The sequence below is a fragment of the Macrosteles quadrilineatus genome, unplaced genomic scaffold, assembly GCF_028750875.1.
Source record: "Macrosteles quadrilineatus isolate MER2022 unplaced genomic scaffold, UCM_ALF_1.0 Scaffold_7__1_contigs__length_78375512, whole genome shotgun sequence".
NCBI classification, from domain to species: domain Eukaryota; kingdom Metazoa; phylum Arthropoda; class Insecta; order Hemiptera; family Cicadellidae; genus Macrosteles; species Macrosteles quadrilineatus.
In genome coordinates this window covers 18,732,938-18,749,869 of record NW_026542600.1, presented here as the reverse complement: position 1 = coordinate 18,749,869, position 16,932 = coordinate 18,732,938, and positions in this window count along the sequence as shown.

Below are 16,932 nucleotides of genomic sequence, written 5' to 3'. Positions count from 1 at the left end.
GGCCAGGCTTACAAGTTACCATGGGATTGCATCGCAGCTAGAACAGCTTATTGTGCACCCTCGTTCACAGGTCCTCATTCTCCGTCAAATCCCAGGTCCTTGGTGAACCGTGAGAGCCTCTTGACTATGGTGACCTGTTCTTCCCTTTGATCTCCCATCAATAGGCCAAGGGATCTCATACGCAGACCTTGTAGGGCTGGGCACCTAAATATACCTTCACAGCTTTCATAAGGACTCTGGCTGGGGCAAGCCGTAGCGAGATTTCCCTGAAAGGACTCAGCTCCTGAACTTGCTTGACCAGCCAATCATTTGTGGCTGCGTCAGCACAGCCTCCACCTTTCTTCCTGTAGCCCAGTCAATGAAGGTTTTGTGTCGCAACTAATTAGGGGAAAGCTGAATTTTTGCAGAGTGTTAGTATACAAAGTAGACAGTAGAAAATGTCAAAGTCCCGACCCCCACCCCTCTTGCTTTCCCCCCCACCCCCTCCCAAACATCGTATGAGCAGTACTCTGGTCAAATACTCATAGCTCGAAAACCAATATAGTTAGAAACGTGATTCTTTCTTTATATTACACCTAACAATATGGCGAACGAATTATATTCTATACATTTTTTATGTAGATAGCTTAGTTTAACTGTAATATTGATATACATACAAAATATGTCTCTGAAAATTAAAGAAATCTTACTTTAACCAAAGATATCTTCTTATTGTTACACAATGGGAAGAAACGTCTCGAACAAAACTTATAGATAATTTAATTGGCTTTAAAATGTTATATATAACATCACTTACCGTTATAATAATGGCTTCACAGAGAGTGATGAAACAGTAGGGGGTACTGCGCCACGCCGCTCCTAGCAGTGCCGCTGCCCCTTTGACACTGTCGCCGTTGAGAGGCACCACACTAGTACAGTATCTCAAATTTGTATACTCGTATCCTTAGTCTTGTGTTATTAAGAGAGCAGCAATATGATAATTTCACTTCTAAGTTTCCATAAGAAAATAAAGATTTGGTTCACTCGTATCACTAAATAATAAGATTTCACTGTCTTGGGTTCTGTTATTTACTTAAAAAAATTCTAGTTTTGCGATAAAATAAATGCAATATAATACAATATTTTAAGTATTTTACAAAGGATCGTTTGCCAGCATGTCATCAGTTTGGTCCGAAATATTGTTACAATGCATTCCACTGCAGTGTCCGCACATAGACGTGCAATCAAACCCGGCTTTTCGGCAGCTACAGTTTGTAACACACAATGTCTTACAGTTGCAAGATATTAATAGGAGAAGTTCATTTGGAGCAGGGGGGTTTGTCATTGGCTTAGGTATCAGCCTATTGTTTGATGTATACTGCCAACCCCACTCTTCTGCTGGAAGTTTAAAACCTAACCAAGCTTGAATCTGGTGGTAAACCCTCAATAGATGCTGATGAGCAGCATCTGAAGTAGGTGGAAGTTTTGCCAAATCAAAGTTTGACTTAAGTGACATTTTTGCTGTTAGTTGCTTGAACTTGAAATATCTGGCTTCACTGAGAGTTTTAAACTTCGATAAGTTGTACATACTTAGAATGAACTGTTCCCCGCTTTCCAGAAGTATACGTTTATCCACGTCTTGCTCTGTAAAAATCTCAGCTTGAGCTTTAGATTCAGTTGATTTACATATCAAGTCAGCTGCTTTTAATTTTCCTAGCCCATAGAAAGAAGATGTCGTGTCGCAACCAGTTATGGAATGTGCAAAAAGAAGTGAAGTTTGCTGCTCAACATGTTGGTGAATAAGAAAATCTACAGAGTAAACTTTGGGCACTGAAGATGGCTTTAAGTAGAACAGTTTGCCGTCTTGTTGGGGAGCTAATGCCACAAGTAAAACCAACAGATCTGTATCAGTTCCCACTACAACAGTGGTATTAACGGTCTGTGCATATTTAATTCCCTGGCCAACAATGACAGTGTCAGCATCATCTTCGGCAACAACAACATGTATACCTTCAACAGCACACCTTGCTGTAACTGCTTCTATTAACCTCTTTTTGTTCTGAGGGTTTGCTAAAAAATCTGCTTGTTGTGTAGTGCAAACTGTATTTTCATCAAACAAAATTGTGTGAGAAAATTTCTTCTGTGCTCTTCTCTCCTGTTCTTGCCATTTAGTAGTCGGAGAGTTGGAATACCCATCGAAAACCACTACCACTCTATTTCCATATTTATGAATTATATAGCTTAAATATGATCTCACAATTTCTTTAAAATGACTGTTCTTCCTCCAAACCACTGCGTGTAACAAATATCCGCCGTCTATCACAAAAAAAGCTTCATTTGCTTTGAAATTTTCTTCAACAATTCCACTCTCAAATACCTTCATAAACGATGCTTTTGTACCTTTTCGTAGTAACGTCTCGTCAAACAATGAGGGTGGGTGGGACGCTAATTCGAATTCAAAATAAGATTTCAATTTTACTGGACTATCACAGATGCATATGATTCTGTTGAATATCTGCTGGGAGTTTATTGTCACCTCTTTCGATCTAATTTTCATAGACTTAAAACTCGCCTGTGTTCTAACCATATCTTTTCTGTGTAACTTTATTTCACTGAACGGTTTTCCCACCATGTTTTTCATTGCTTCCAAGCCAACTTCGTATGCTTCGTCGCAATTGACAGAGGAGTCGCATACCAGCCCAGTTGAAAGTGATATTAATTCATTAGTGTCGCAATCAAAAGGATTGTGCTGGCTTAACCAGTCTTTGAACTTTGACAAATCCTGTAAGTCCCTTGATTTGCGGCTTTCTCTCAACTCTACATGCTGCTCGTGGGTATTATAGTTTAATCCAAGAAAACTTCTAAAGGCTTCACTTATCCGTAAGAATGACGGAGCTCCTAGTATCCATTTATTTAACGTGCTCTCAGTTATTCCTCGGCCGTGAGTTAGGCCTCCTATTGATTTTAACGATTTCATCAATGACTGCTCTATACACATGTCACTCCAGTTTCCAGACCAGAACTCATCTTTTCTTCTAATAGTGAAGAGACCTTTCGTCACAAAGAGATCGTACTCTGTCTCAGACAGCTTTGATTTGAGTTTCTTCATTTCTTGAGCATACATCTGAGCAGATTTTGCATAAGGTATGTGTCCTGCAGCATGAAAGTAAGGAAGCATATCAGTGATAGTGTCTAGGTGCAATTTCCAGTTTCCTGTCCTCTCCGCTAGAATAAAATTTAACATTAGGTCGATTTGCTGAATTAGATTTAGCCAAAGCTTTGATGTTCTACTCCCAGACTTCTTTACATTGATGAGGTCTGTCAGCTTTGTCAAGGCTGATTGAACGGATTTGTCATCACACGCTGTTGCTTGAGTAATATCACCTTGATAAAGTTGGTCATAAACTGTTTGAATCTCATTACAAAACACACTTACACGTATATCTTCATCTTCTGTCACTTTTTCAACAATAGCAGCATAGGTTAATATGTATGCTCTCACAGCTCTAGCAAAGGCATGTCCGGTAAGCATATGTTTTACCGTTGCCTTACCGTAGACAGTCTCCCACAATGACTCTATTCCACTGCCATCCATTATACGCCCAACGCATCCCAAGTACGACATGAGCAAATGGAAACCTCCCAACCTTACAACAATCCTTGACAAATCAGATTGATTTTCAGAGCCAGCAACGATTTCCATTGCTTTTAAGTATAGTGGCTGGTCAAAGGTCACAATACATGTTTCCTTGTTCTTACTACACTGTTCAGATGCAAAACACAATGCTGTATACACTGATGATGGGCTATTTGGATCAATGTCTATAAAAGGAATAGCCATGATGTACGAAGTGTCCTGGCCTTTTAATTTCTTCGTTGAAACACTCATAAAACCATTCCAGCCCGGTTGAGTGTTACATCCACTGACCCATAAGAGATTAAGTGGATGAATAAAGAATACTGTGTTTGCAGTTATTTTCCTCAACGATATGGCATCTGAAAAGTCTTCCATAACAATACGAGCTAAGCCACTGGTTTTTCGCTTGACATATGAACGTTTACGGATTTCCTCTGCAACCTTAAACGATCCGTCAACTAATCTAGGTACTTCTGAGGTGATAGAGACATGTGATGACGGAGTGATACACGCAATTCCTCCCATCGCATGAAATGTGTTCAAGCCATCTAACGACCTCACGTTAACGTCAGCGTTGTCAAAAACGTATTGTGTAAAGGAATCCGATTCTATGACTGGAGGGCCATGAGTAATTAAAGACCTTATGTATCTGTCACTTTCATAGTATGAGGAACATACACCCAGCGCAGAAAGTACCTCAATCAAATGTTTTGACCCATACATTCTATTTAAATATAGAGACAAAGAAGTTTGTATTGACGATAAGAAGGACCTTGGTCTTACAGTGGAAATTATTAAATGGTTAATCACAGCACGTTTTCTACTTATGTCAGAGCTCGAGTTTTCAGTTCGTTTTTTAGTCACTGTAGACGTAAATAGTGCCAATGTTTCAGGAATCAAATCATTTGATATGGTGCTTACTTCCTTTTCACTTGAATACCTTCCACAGTCGTAATTCATTTTTTGTATGTCTTCCCTAACAATTTCTGCTGCTGTTTTAACTATTCTTTTGCGTTCTTCTTCAGTACTGGTTTCTCGGTTTTTGTACCAAGAATCTAAAAATTTGTGACTAGTATGTGACATGCACAGAATACTTTTCTTTCCAGATAAATTATGCACAACTATCCTATCTTTGAAAAAATTTACAAGTTTTGACTTAAGATAATAATCAGTATAATCTATATCAAAACCACTTAATTTAATTACAATTTCTCGTAACTCTTTCAGTGAATACTGGCACTCATTGTCGTTCTCAAGGTAATTGGCAAGCAGGTTAAATTGTTCGGTAGAGTTTGCTGATAATGGCCGTCCTACCTTTTGTTCACTACTTTTAGGTTTACAAAAGTTCTTATAACATTGCCCATGGTAACGCGCTTCGGCGGCAACTAAATCAATTACATCTAAAAGCCTAGATTTAACTTTACTGGCCCAATCATCACTCCTAACATCACAAGCATTGAGGAGCATTTGCTTTATTTCGACAGTTGAAACCTCGTGAATTTTGGTTCGGTATTTATATGGAAGTTTAGCGTCAAAAACAGCACGTTCTCCACATAACAAACAATCATGCTTGAAATCGAATGTGTTGTCTAATTTTCTGAGAAAGTGCTGTGATGTAGAAGGTTCTGTATTTTGAGCTTTTAATGTTGCTTTAATGTTGCTTGGTCTGGTATAATTTTGCCTGCATGTAGAATGAACTTTTATTACATCGACATTAGCAAGTAATTCATGGATTTTGTCCTTTCTCTCAATACTGGACTTTATTAACGTATTTATACCCTTAGTGACAGTTACTCCGTCATCTTTGACCTCCTGATTACATATAACACATATTTTGTTTAAATCAGTCATTATGAGTAACTGAAGAGTAGGCCTAATTAACTGAATAAATGTAAATTGGTTGAATTAAGACTTAAGCAGTTTTTACCAGTTTTAAGAGTTTCCGTCCAGCTACTTATCCCGGCCAAAAATCCATAACAGCACAAATATTAGCATTGCACTACACCTGGCTCAACACAATCGTATTTCTGTTCACAAAATACAACTTTATGACGAAACAAAAAATCCCAACGAACCGCACAACGCAAGGGTTATACGTAAACTGAGCCGACATGGCCCACTATCATCGAACAGAAACAGTACTAAACAAGATCAAGATACGTTCTGAGGACTGTATACAAACAAGTTACAACGTGCAGTATACAAACAAGTTACAACGTGCTTACGTGCAGTATACAAACAAGTACGTGCAGTCCGACGCAAGGAGACATCTGAACCACCAGGGCTAGCGGTGCCACGCCGTCGGTGCGGTGTCCGCTATTGTTTAATCTCTCTCTATAAAGCAACTACGTCATCAAATAGCCTAGATAGACCCATATTATTAAAGCTAATTAAAATATCTATAAGTTTTGTCCGAGACGTTTCTTCCCACTGTGTAACGATAAAAAGAAATATTTGGTTAAAGTAAGATTTGTTTAATTAGCAGAGACATTTTTTGCAATTATATCAATATTACGGTTAAACTAAGCTATCTACATAAAAAATGTATAGAATATAATTTGTTCGCCATATTGTTAGGTGTAATATAAAGAAATAATCACGTTTGTAACTATATTGGTTTTCGAGCTATGAGTATTTGACCAGAGTACTGCTCATACGATGTTTGGGAGGGGGTGGGGGGAAAAGCAAGAGGGGTGGGGGTCGGGACTTTGACATTTTGTACTGTCTACTTGGTATACTAACACTCTGCAAAAATTCAGCTTTCCCCTAATTAGTTGCGACAACGGGTATTTTTTTACCTTTATTGACTGGGCTACTGGAGGCTTCATTAGAGTCAGCTTTGGGGGTACCACCCTTGCCCTGCTTTTTCCCAGCATCCTAGTTCCCGGAGGAACTGGCTTTGCAGGCAGCAGAGTTAGGGTGCTTGGCAGCCCACACCAGCCTCCTCTCACTTCTGGATAGCACCTTTTCGCCTTTGGCTAAAGCATCCGCTATCCTCCGTCTTTGCAACTCACCCCTGGAAAGTCGTTTTTCGTACGAGGGATATCATACGCAGACCTTGTAGGGCTGGGCACATAAATATACCTTCACAGCTTTCACAAGGTCTCTGGCTGGGGCAAGCCGTAGCGAGATTTCCCTGAAAGGTCTCAGCTCCTAAACTTGCTTAACCAGCCGATCCTTTGTGGCTGTGTCAGCACAGCCTCCACCTTTCTTCCTGGAGGCTTCATTAGAGTCAGCTTTGGGGGTACCACCCTTGCTCTGCTTTTTCCCAGCATCCTAGTTCCCGGAGGAACTGGCTTTGCAGGCAGCAGAGTTAGGGTGCTTGGCAGCCCACACCAGCCTCCTCTCACTTCTGGATAGCACCTTTTCGCCTTTGGCTAAAGCATCCGCTATCCTCCGTCTTTGCAACTCGCCCCTGGAAAGTCGTTTTTCGTTCCTTTCCGGTTTCTGCGAGCTTGTCGTCATCGTCAGATTTCAGTAGACCTCCCTCCTCCATTTGGGTCAGACTGTCTACATTGTTCTCACGAATACCGGGTATTTAAGTCCACCTCCCCAGTGACCCGATTAGAGAGGTAAGGGGTGTGTACGACTGGTTTACCCCTGGTTCCCAGAAGGCTCCGTTAAGACACTGAATATTAGGCCCCCAGTGCCACAAGACTCTTGGCACGGATCGCATTACACCTTAGTCTAGGGCCCCCCTCACTTGGTTCTGTAGGTGGACCAACACCCAGTGGCAGAAGGTAGCTCTCCGCAGCTAACAAGTGAGAGTTGGGGTTTAGGTTGTGGCCAATCTGCCGAACCAACCCTGCATGCGAGGTTTGGCCGGAACGGCGCGAAATTTTCTCCCACTCACTAAACCCCCATACCTTCCCCATTTTTATTTTATCTTATAGTTGAATTATTGAGGAGTGTATGTCCTGCATTTTAATTTTCATTGAGATTGTGAATTTGAAAGGACAGGCTGGTTCTTTCACAAATCCCCCCCCAATAAATGTTAGATATGAGCACATACCTTGCTGCCAGAGTGCACTATTCTGTTGTTCACATCCAAAATGTCTACGATCTGTAGTGTATATAGTGAATGGTTCAATTCCTAAATAACAATTTCAAACCATAAAGGAACCAATATTATCCCTATTTTTTCTGAAGAGTAAAAAATGTAACAAAACAATTTACTAGTGTTCAAAACAGGTGTTCATGATATTCTCTTGCATAAAAAGGTACTTAAATAAATAAATTATCAATTAAATGTTTTTGAATTACATAAAAAATAAAATGTTAGTTTTTTAACAACTATTTTACAAACCATTGATACTTGTAATCCATTATAAGAAAATCAATAATATCTTTCAGTAAAATTGATTATGGTTTTTATTTATCTTTTCAGTATAGTTTCATTGATAACACAAAGTAAATGTAAGTGGTGTACATGAGTATAGGTGAACCAGCAATGTGAGGCTTGCCAGCCCAAGACTCTACCAATACCTACCTTATTTCTCATTGTTGTCAATCCAATTGAGATTCTATTCCATCAGGATGTAGTGGGAAGAGGGAAAAGACTGGATGGGAATGATACATAGACATAATAACATTAAGGCAACATAAACAGTTGCAAAATATTTATTTTTCCGATATCATCCTACTGATACACACTTGGAAAAAATTAAATTTGAAGGCAGATTTACTCTTAGCTATAGAGAGGTGATATTATTGCGTACCCTTTGTAATAGATTTTATCAATTACTCACAAATCATCTATTTACTAAATGAGATAAAACTTTTGTAGCAACCAATAAATTTATGTATATATTTACATAAACGAGTTACACAATACATAAATAAATGCACAGATGACCTGTTAACTCAGTACAAAATACCCACTGATTACTGACACGTTTAGCGAGTCGATTTGTACACTTATGTCTACCTTTGTTTTGTTCGGGTCGTTTTAACATTTGGTTGGGTTTGGTACTGAACATTTATAACTGTAGGCAACATGATTGTTTTGTTTCTACTATAAACAACAGAACAAATTTGACAACAGATTCACACAAATACTAAACTAAACAAAAACCAAACACATAAAAATAAATTACAATTAATAACACAATGGATACAGCCAAATGAGGATACAAATTGGAATGTGTATATATCTTAAATAATTGATTAAAGAACCTAAAGTCTTGCTCTCATCTGGCTTATGTATATAACTAAAGAAACATTGCTCTCTTACAAAATCCACGTTAGGTAAATTCTTCATTGTGTAATTCAATTCTATTCATCATTTATACTTGAAATATATTTGATAGTCAAACTTTTTTCTGTTTCTAGGAAATATCTTATTAAAGAGTTTTGTAATTTAGTGTTTATTAGCAAACTTTTACAATTCAACACAATATTATTATTTCTCAAATGAAATTCAACATAGTTAACGAAGCTTTATATACTTTTTTTATCAAAAGAATCATTGTGTTGAATTATTAATTGTGAGAGATTGTCACCTGAAATGACCGAACATAAGTCTCTCTTCCCCATAAGATTGAGGAGTTTTATTACTTTGAGGGATCGTTCAATTGAAAGGGCTCTTATGCCTCTACAGCAGTTTTGAAAAATCCCCAGGGCCTTTGGTCCAAATAGTAAGTTATTTTTAAATTTATAAAATTGTTAGGTAAAAATATTATGCAGTTTTTGTCAGGTACTGGATTTATTTGAGATGTTATCTCATCTTTCCATTTTTATTTTAGACGATTCTTGAGGTATTTAATACTAAGCTGAAAATTTTCAATTTTGATACCCTAAAGCAAACACGGTTTTAAGTGGTATTATTTAGTCAATGCAATGGTACACAAACATAATCTGCAGACAACTTACAGAACGTAAACAATACTTAAGCAACTTCTTGACTAGAACTTAAGAGTTACCGTAGTGTATAAAGGTACCCTTTACAAGGGTCGGTGACTAGACACGTTTATGACTAGATTCGCATCAGTCACTCGGCTTGGCCTGCGTTTGTGTCGATGTACGATCACACAATCACGCTCCATATTTACAACCGCCCAACAAAACAAATATTCTAAATTATCTAATCTAAAGTAATGAAACTATTTCGAGGTACAAAACGAAAAATCTAATAAAAACCACTAACGAACGCTAGTCGCATATTAACAAATCACTAAATGCAATTATATGATAGAATACATACAATAATTCCTATCGCTGGAATGTCGTCAAGGTATCGTACCTTCTAGGTTATGTACATTTGAACTGTGCATCTAAGTGCATCCTTCCACAATGATTGAAGCCCTGTTAGGGTCTCGATGGATCTGCTTAGAGAAGAACATATTCGAATACGATGCCAAGAGAGCGTAATTTGGCACGAAAAACTAATACAAAACAAATAATTACGCTAAAAAATGTTGTATTCTAAGCTTTCTATAAAGTAAAAGCACTTACAAATGAGATTTACAATTGGGGATTTGCAGTCATGTATTTTACTCTGTAAGTAATCTTTTAAATGTGATGTATAGTGATAATTAAGTGTTGGGTCCTTTATGTGACTATTTTTGTATATTTTGTATTTTATCGTTTCCTCTTGATAGTTTATACTAATGTAATTTTAGATATTAACTGGTACTGTCTTGTTTCAATGTATAAGCTTTTGTATTTTTTATGTATAGTTTTGTAGTTGTGTGATTGTGTTCTTCTTCTTTGTTCGTGTGAAAGAAATTTCACTTCCTCCTAAATGATAAGGTTATTCATGATAAGATCTTGGATATGATTGTTGGTTGTTGTGTTGGGTATGATGGTTGTTGTCGGTTTTTGTGGTTGTTGTTGTTGTTGTTGTGTTGTGTGATTGTTGGTTTGTTGATTGTTGTTGTTTTGTTGTTAATTGTTGTATGATTTTTTGTGTGTATATGATGAATTTTTACAGTAATATGATAGACTAAGCCAATTAGTGAATATGTGCATTATTTCATACAACTTTTTGAAATATTTTAAATGGTAGGCCTACTAGATTTTTTATAATTTTTTTAAATGTTACTCTTTGGGTTAGTACAGTACAAATCAGACAGTAAATTCTACTAAAGAAATATTTAGATTTATTTATCCATTACATTTTAAATTCTTCACAAAATTTGAAAACTGTGAATTCTTTAGTTATTAATTAGTTATTATAAAAGATAAGAAGAGTATTTTCAAGTTATGCTGTTTTTGGGTAAAACTTTCTTTTACTGTACTAAACTAACTTAATTTCAAATGGAAAACAATCATTCATCAATATTTATATATGACTATCTTATTATTTTCTGTCATTCAAAACATGGAAAACTCCAAACAAACTATGCATTAATATCTAATTAGAACCAACTGTTAGTTAGTGTTTTGATTAAGAATTTATCTGAGTTTTGGTTCACTTTTGCAAAAAAACATTTGGACTGTTACAACTTGCATTTTCATTAAGTCTGATATGTACTGTAACTTTTATTGGGAATGTGTTTATAAATTAAATATTTAATTGGAAGTATTTTATAGTAACTTTAATAAATAAATCATATAAGAATCATGAGTTAATAATCTTACTTTAAAGGGCCACGTTTCGTGGCAAATTAAATGCTTGACTTGAAATACTGAAATGTTATTGAGTACCCAAGAGTAAAGAGTAGACATATCACACTGTTTACATAGAATAGTATCTACTTTTTACTCTGTTGTATCGGTAAGAACACAAGTTCTACTCATTAAAAATGTTCTTTATGAAATCTACATCTTACTTTTTAAAATATCAGAATTTCATTTCAAGCTTTTGAAATGCCCTTGTGGAATGTTAGACTTTTTCTGGATATGTATAATTTTCATGATTGGGTTATTTTTACTTGCTAATGGTTTGTGTTTTATTATGTTGTTAAGGTGATGCTAATTTGTACTTCAGGTACTATTATGTGTATAGAAATTATTTTAATGTATTTCTAATTTCAATAGAGTCCTTCATTTATTCAGACAAGTTTTGACATTATAGTGATTTCTGACTCGCTAGCTACCCAAATTAATTTTAATACAGCATTATCATGGCATGGTCAATGGGTGTGAGATAAATGTGTAGGTATCAAGTAAAAAATAACAACACTGAACATAAACTAATCAATTAAACTAGGAAAACCTAACTTACTTAATTTTGCTGTAAATTTAAGTACAAAATGTCCATCACAGTATGACTAGTATCCTTAAATAAGTACAGTACTGTATAGTTTAACTAAATTTTTCTTTGTGATTAACAAATAAATCACTAGGATGACTTATAATAGGTATTACATAATTTGATAGTTTATCTAGTTGACAACTTCTCCAGATTTCGTTATTGCTAGATTTAAATATATGGCAGTTTAATTTTGTCGTTATAGTGTTTCGGGAGTTACGTTCTTGAATCTTTTCATAAAGCTTGAATGGAAATTTGTCACCCCTCCTTATAAATAAGATCAAAATATAAAGTGTAACTACTTATTGAAAAAAAAAATAATCACTCTGAACTCTAAAGTAATATAGAATTATAATGAGAAATTATAACTAAAACTGATTCTTAGTATTTAGTGTACATATAATGTAACTCAACAGTGTTAACTGACAAACTGGGCAATGTCCAATAATAGGTAGGTTTAAGCTGTTGAATCAATCTTTGGTTGAAAATATAAAAACTCTGAACAACAAATATCTAGATATTATACATGATATAAACATAGCATTTCAATTTGTTTAAATTATCAGTACAACTGTACTGTACCAGGTGGGATTCTGCTTTGGTAAATTATTACAAAACTCTTAATTATCAAGTTGAACTTTATGTGGGGTCTTACCATATATGTCGTGAGTAGGTGTCTTATTTGAATGCTTTGGTAAATTGTCACAAACAACTTTCAATAATTCTACAACCAGTTTCTGCAAGTTACAGGTTCTATAACTTTATATGCTTTGGTAAATCATTGTAAACCTAAACAATTTTAAACTATCTCATGAAAGGGGTGTATTCTTGCATTTTCTGCTACTAAAAAAAATCTTCTTACTGCCACATTATTTGTGCTTAAAAAAAGCCTCCTCAACCAGATATCCGATTATTATTTTCTGATTACACAAATACAAAATGCACACATGCCAAAATAAATTTTGCTGAGGTATATGGGGTATAATTTAGTCTTATGACACTTTAGTTCATATTTCATCTGATTTCCAGGTCAAACTTATCGTAAACTTAATAATATAACGTAGATTATGTTTGGTAACATATTACACTTCATAACTGTTGTATAAACACATAAATACTGAAATAAGCAAAGTTGCAAGGCATGTTTTCTTGCACTCTTTTTTTCCATAAGCTACAATCGGCAATAACTCTCAAATCAGTATTGCCTTACGGAATCAATGACTACTAATATAAGCACACATCAAACAAAAAATGTTTATCAAACAAAAGTTTGGCATTTCCAGTAACAATTATAGAATCACATTTTGTCTATAAAACTTTGGAAAAAGTGTTGTAACAACTTTATTTAGAAATATTTTTTCTTCAATTTGTAACATAAATTATAAAACCAGCAACGTAAAAGGACAAAAAATAGATAAATGGACTAACCTCAACTACAGTGCTAAAGGTAATACTGAAATTCCTCAATCGGTAACTGGAATTCGCCAATAGAACATCTGTTTGGTTACTTTTTACAAATGTTTTCCTCTTTTGCCCTTTGTTTAGCATCAGAGCCACTACACGCCTTGCCTTTGACAAGAAAATCACATATCGTATAAAAAACTTTTCATTGAGTACTTCCTAAGTTAACTTTGAATTTGTCACAAAACCTAAATTCTTAGGACATGTGATATGCAGTTGTCTTAAGTTAACTCAATAAGTAATATATTGATATAGAACACCATAATAAAAAACAACACAAAATCTTAGGGTCGCTACTTATACAAATGTTAGACTCCCTGTGTTACAGGTTTGAGATCAATTTTAACGTCTAAATAATAAATATGTTTACAAATTTAATTTACAATGAAGATGTCTGCCAAGTTCTATTTCAAATAACTCAACAAATAAATTGTCTAATTAATAATCTAATCTGGCACATCCCATGACTATGACAAACCTAAATAGATCACAAACATATTTACACTCTACACATATCACTGCAGATGATCAGTCACAGAACATTTATAAATAAACATAATTTAATCAGTAACAATAACAATGCCTACTCTCTCTTCAGCTCGTAAATACATTGTTATCTATCTACACAATGGTTAACTCAAAACAAGCTGGCTCAAAATATCAGAAGTTCAACACATTGTAAAGACCATTTTTGTTAATTTACACAACTCATAAATGACTGTCAAAAGGCATTTGTCAAATTGTGCATCATGTTTTAGGCACTAATATGAAATTAGGTTGCCTATAAGAATAATTATTTGTACTAGCCTGAACTCGGTCCGATGGAATCTGGCTGGGTCGTGATTCTCGTACAAAGATATATCGGTAAAATGGCTTGCTATAAAAGACGAGTCACTTGAAAGACATTACTGTTATTGCATTCAGTAGGGTGGCGTTTCGCTAGGATCGGAAAATCTATTACTCGTACGTCCAGCCAGAAAAAAACAGTATTCCGTCTCGAGTGCTGAACAACATAAACCGACTTGAGCATGAAAAAAGAGTGAAAGCTAACAGAAAGTGAGATAAGCCAAGCTAAGGGTGACCCTACCTAAGCATAACAATATTGTCGAGATCAGTGCTACTACTCACACTGCCTTTACATTCTACCGTGTACTTTAACACCCACTAATAGGCTCAAAAGGTCTTTCCATTTACGTTACGTATCGCAAATATCAAAAAATATTTTTTACCAAAAAGTCTATATGCCGGAAACTATTTGAAAATATATTCTTATCTTAAGCATCACCACACCGAACTGTCCACCCCCTTGATAATCGCGTGTCAAACACGTCCATATTCATAGAAACACCAAGTGTTGGAGGGGGTAGTTTGCATGATGTCACAACACGTCCGACTGGATCTGTCCTGTTGACACCATGCTATTGGATGCTTGGGGGGAGGCTACAGGCGCATGGTGAGAACTGCTTGTTGTTTTTATTGGATCTTCGTCTTTCCACTTATCCATGGAACGTCTCCTGGCATTCATGAAGAAGTTGCCGACTGTTGTTGGTTCCAGCCCCAGCTGCCTTGCGATCGTTACCTGCATCTCCTTGGAAGGACGTTTGGTTTCCTGCAAGTAAAGAGTTAGTTAGAGTATGACAGGAATAACAAAATCACACCACCAAGTTAAACTGTCTCTCGTGTTAACTGATGAGTCTGGATTAAGTCTGCTATAGGAGATACGAAACATATGGCCACGGATTTAACAGCAACACAACAACTATTCTAAGGTGTCTTATTTACCTTTGTTATTGCCTGAGTTATTGTAGGTAAGATGTTTATGCCACCCTATGCATATCTCCACCTTGTGTGGCATCTTCAGGGGTCCTCTTAATCACTTATCACGAACACTGTAGTCTATATAACTTATGTTAGTGAAAGTGATTAAGAGGACCCCTGAAGATGCCACAGAAGGTGGAGAATTGCATATGGTGACACAAACATCACCTAACTACAACCTACATCTACAACAAAACCTTTGCAACAGCAAAGGTAAATCTATAATTCAAGTTCTTGGAACTGGGATGGCAAAAAATATTCTGTGTCTTTGTATTTTGTAAAGGTTGGGTAATGCCAGCATGTACTCAAACCTTTGACCTAACTCCAGTATTTCAATGTGAGATGTGGAAAATCTACATGGTCTACTTTATTTCCAAACATTAAGGCCTCTTTTTTTTGTAGGAGGTTTTCGGTCAGGCAAAATCGTCTAGCGGAACCTATGCCCCTTTTATGCAGTTTTTTTTTCGCTGAGCGGATTCCGCTGGTTTTTTATGATGTCCCCGTTGGGGGGTGCTAGTGCTGCCAACTTTGTTCATTTGGCCATCATCAGTCACCCAAAATGGACTCTTGTTTATTAGAAAAATAGGCGACGAAGAGGGAGGTGAGCTGTACACCCGGCGAATCAAAGTCGTAGGATGAATGTGCTGCAAAATCTTAATTATACTCACCATGTAAGTTTTTTTTGCAATTATATCACTTCTTTAGATAAATCCTCGATAATGCTGTATCAATGATCCAATGATCATCTATTTACAACGATTAGGTGACTTCGATACTGTGGATGACAGAGCACGGGGTACGTTAGCAGTGCTGCATTCGGCCCGACGGAAAACGCTGTGGCTTAAAAGAGTTCCATTTGATCCTATTTAAAAAAAAACACCTGGACAGAACCCTGAAACTCGGCAGAGCGTAAGTCCTCTGCCCGTCCTGGACGGAACGCTGAAACGTGACGGAATCTCCTTAAGGGGCATAAAACTGGTCTCATTTGATCCTATGTTAAAAAACTCCCTGACGGAACGCCCAACGGATTACGGAAAACGTCGTGCATGAAAGAGGCCTAAAACAAAGGCTCAAAAATTTAAACTCCACCCACCTTCCTCATTTCTAACAGGAAGACACTGTATTTTATTCATTTCTTTCACTTTGTTATGACTCAAGTAATAGAAAGCTGTCATATACTTTGGATTGTTAGGAACTGTAGATAACTATTTTTATCTTGAGAGCAACATCGAACACCACCTCTACAGACTTTTGAAACTCTAAATGTCTTTACGTTGTTTTGCACCTCTTTTGGTGAATCATTGACAGTTACTAAGTAATAGGAAATAAAAATAATAAGTTATTAGTGAATGATTCAATTTTAATTTATGTTATTTTAATTGTTAAAAATTGGTTTAGCTAGGATGCTAGAGGGAGGTTTATGTGGAACAGGATGTTAAATGTGTAAAGAATGAAAGGGTGTAGTATTTAGAGAGCTTAGCAATATTATTACATCCTTACAATCTTTAACTATGGTTCTCAAAATTGGATAAACTTGATTACAATTTAACATGAAAACCATCAAGCTTTTCCCAATATCCCTGCCAAACTGTTATTTCGTTAAATGAGCCTCTTCACATAAGTATAATCAAATAAGTTTCCAACGCTAGTACAGTTTCTGATTCAACAGTTAGAGGCTATATATATCATCAGACAAAGTTAAAGTTATTAAATAGAGAGTTATCTAAGTTACTAACTTAAACTTACCTGGCTTGCTTGGCCCTGCTGGTTGGCTTTGGCCCAAGTTACTAACTTACCTTTGTTTCACTCGCCAACTTATTATTGGTAACCCACTAAATAATCA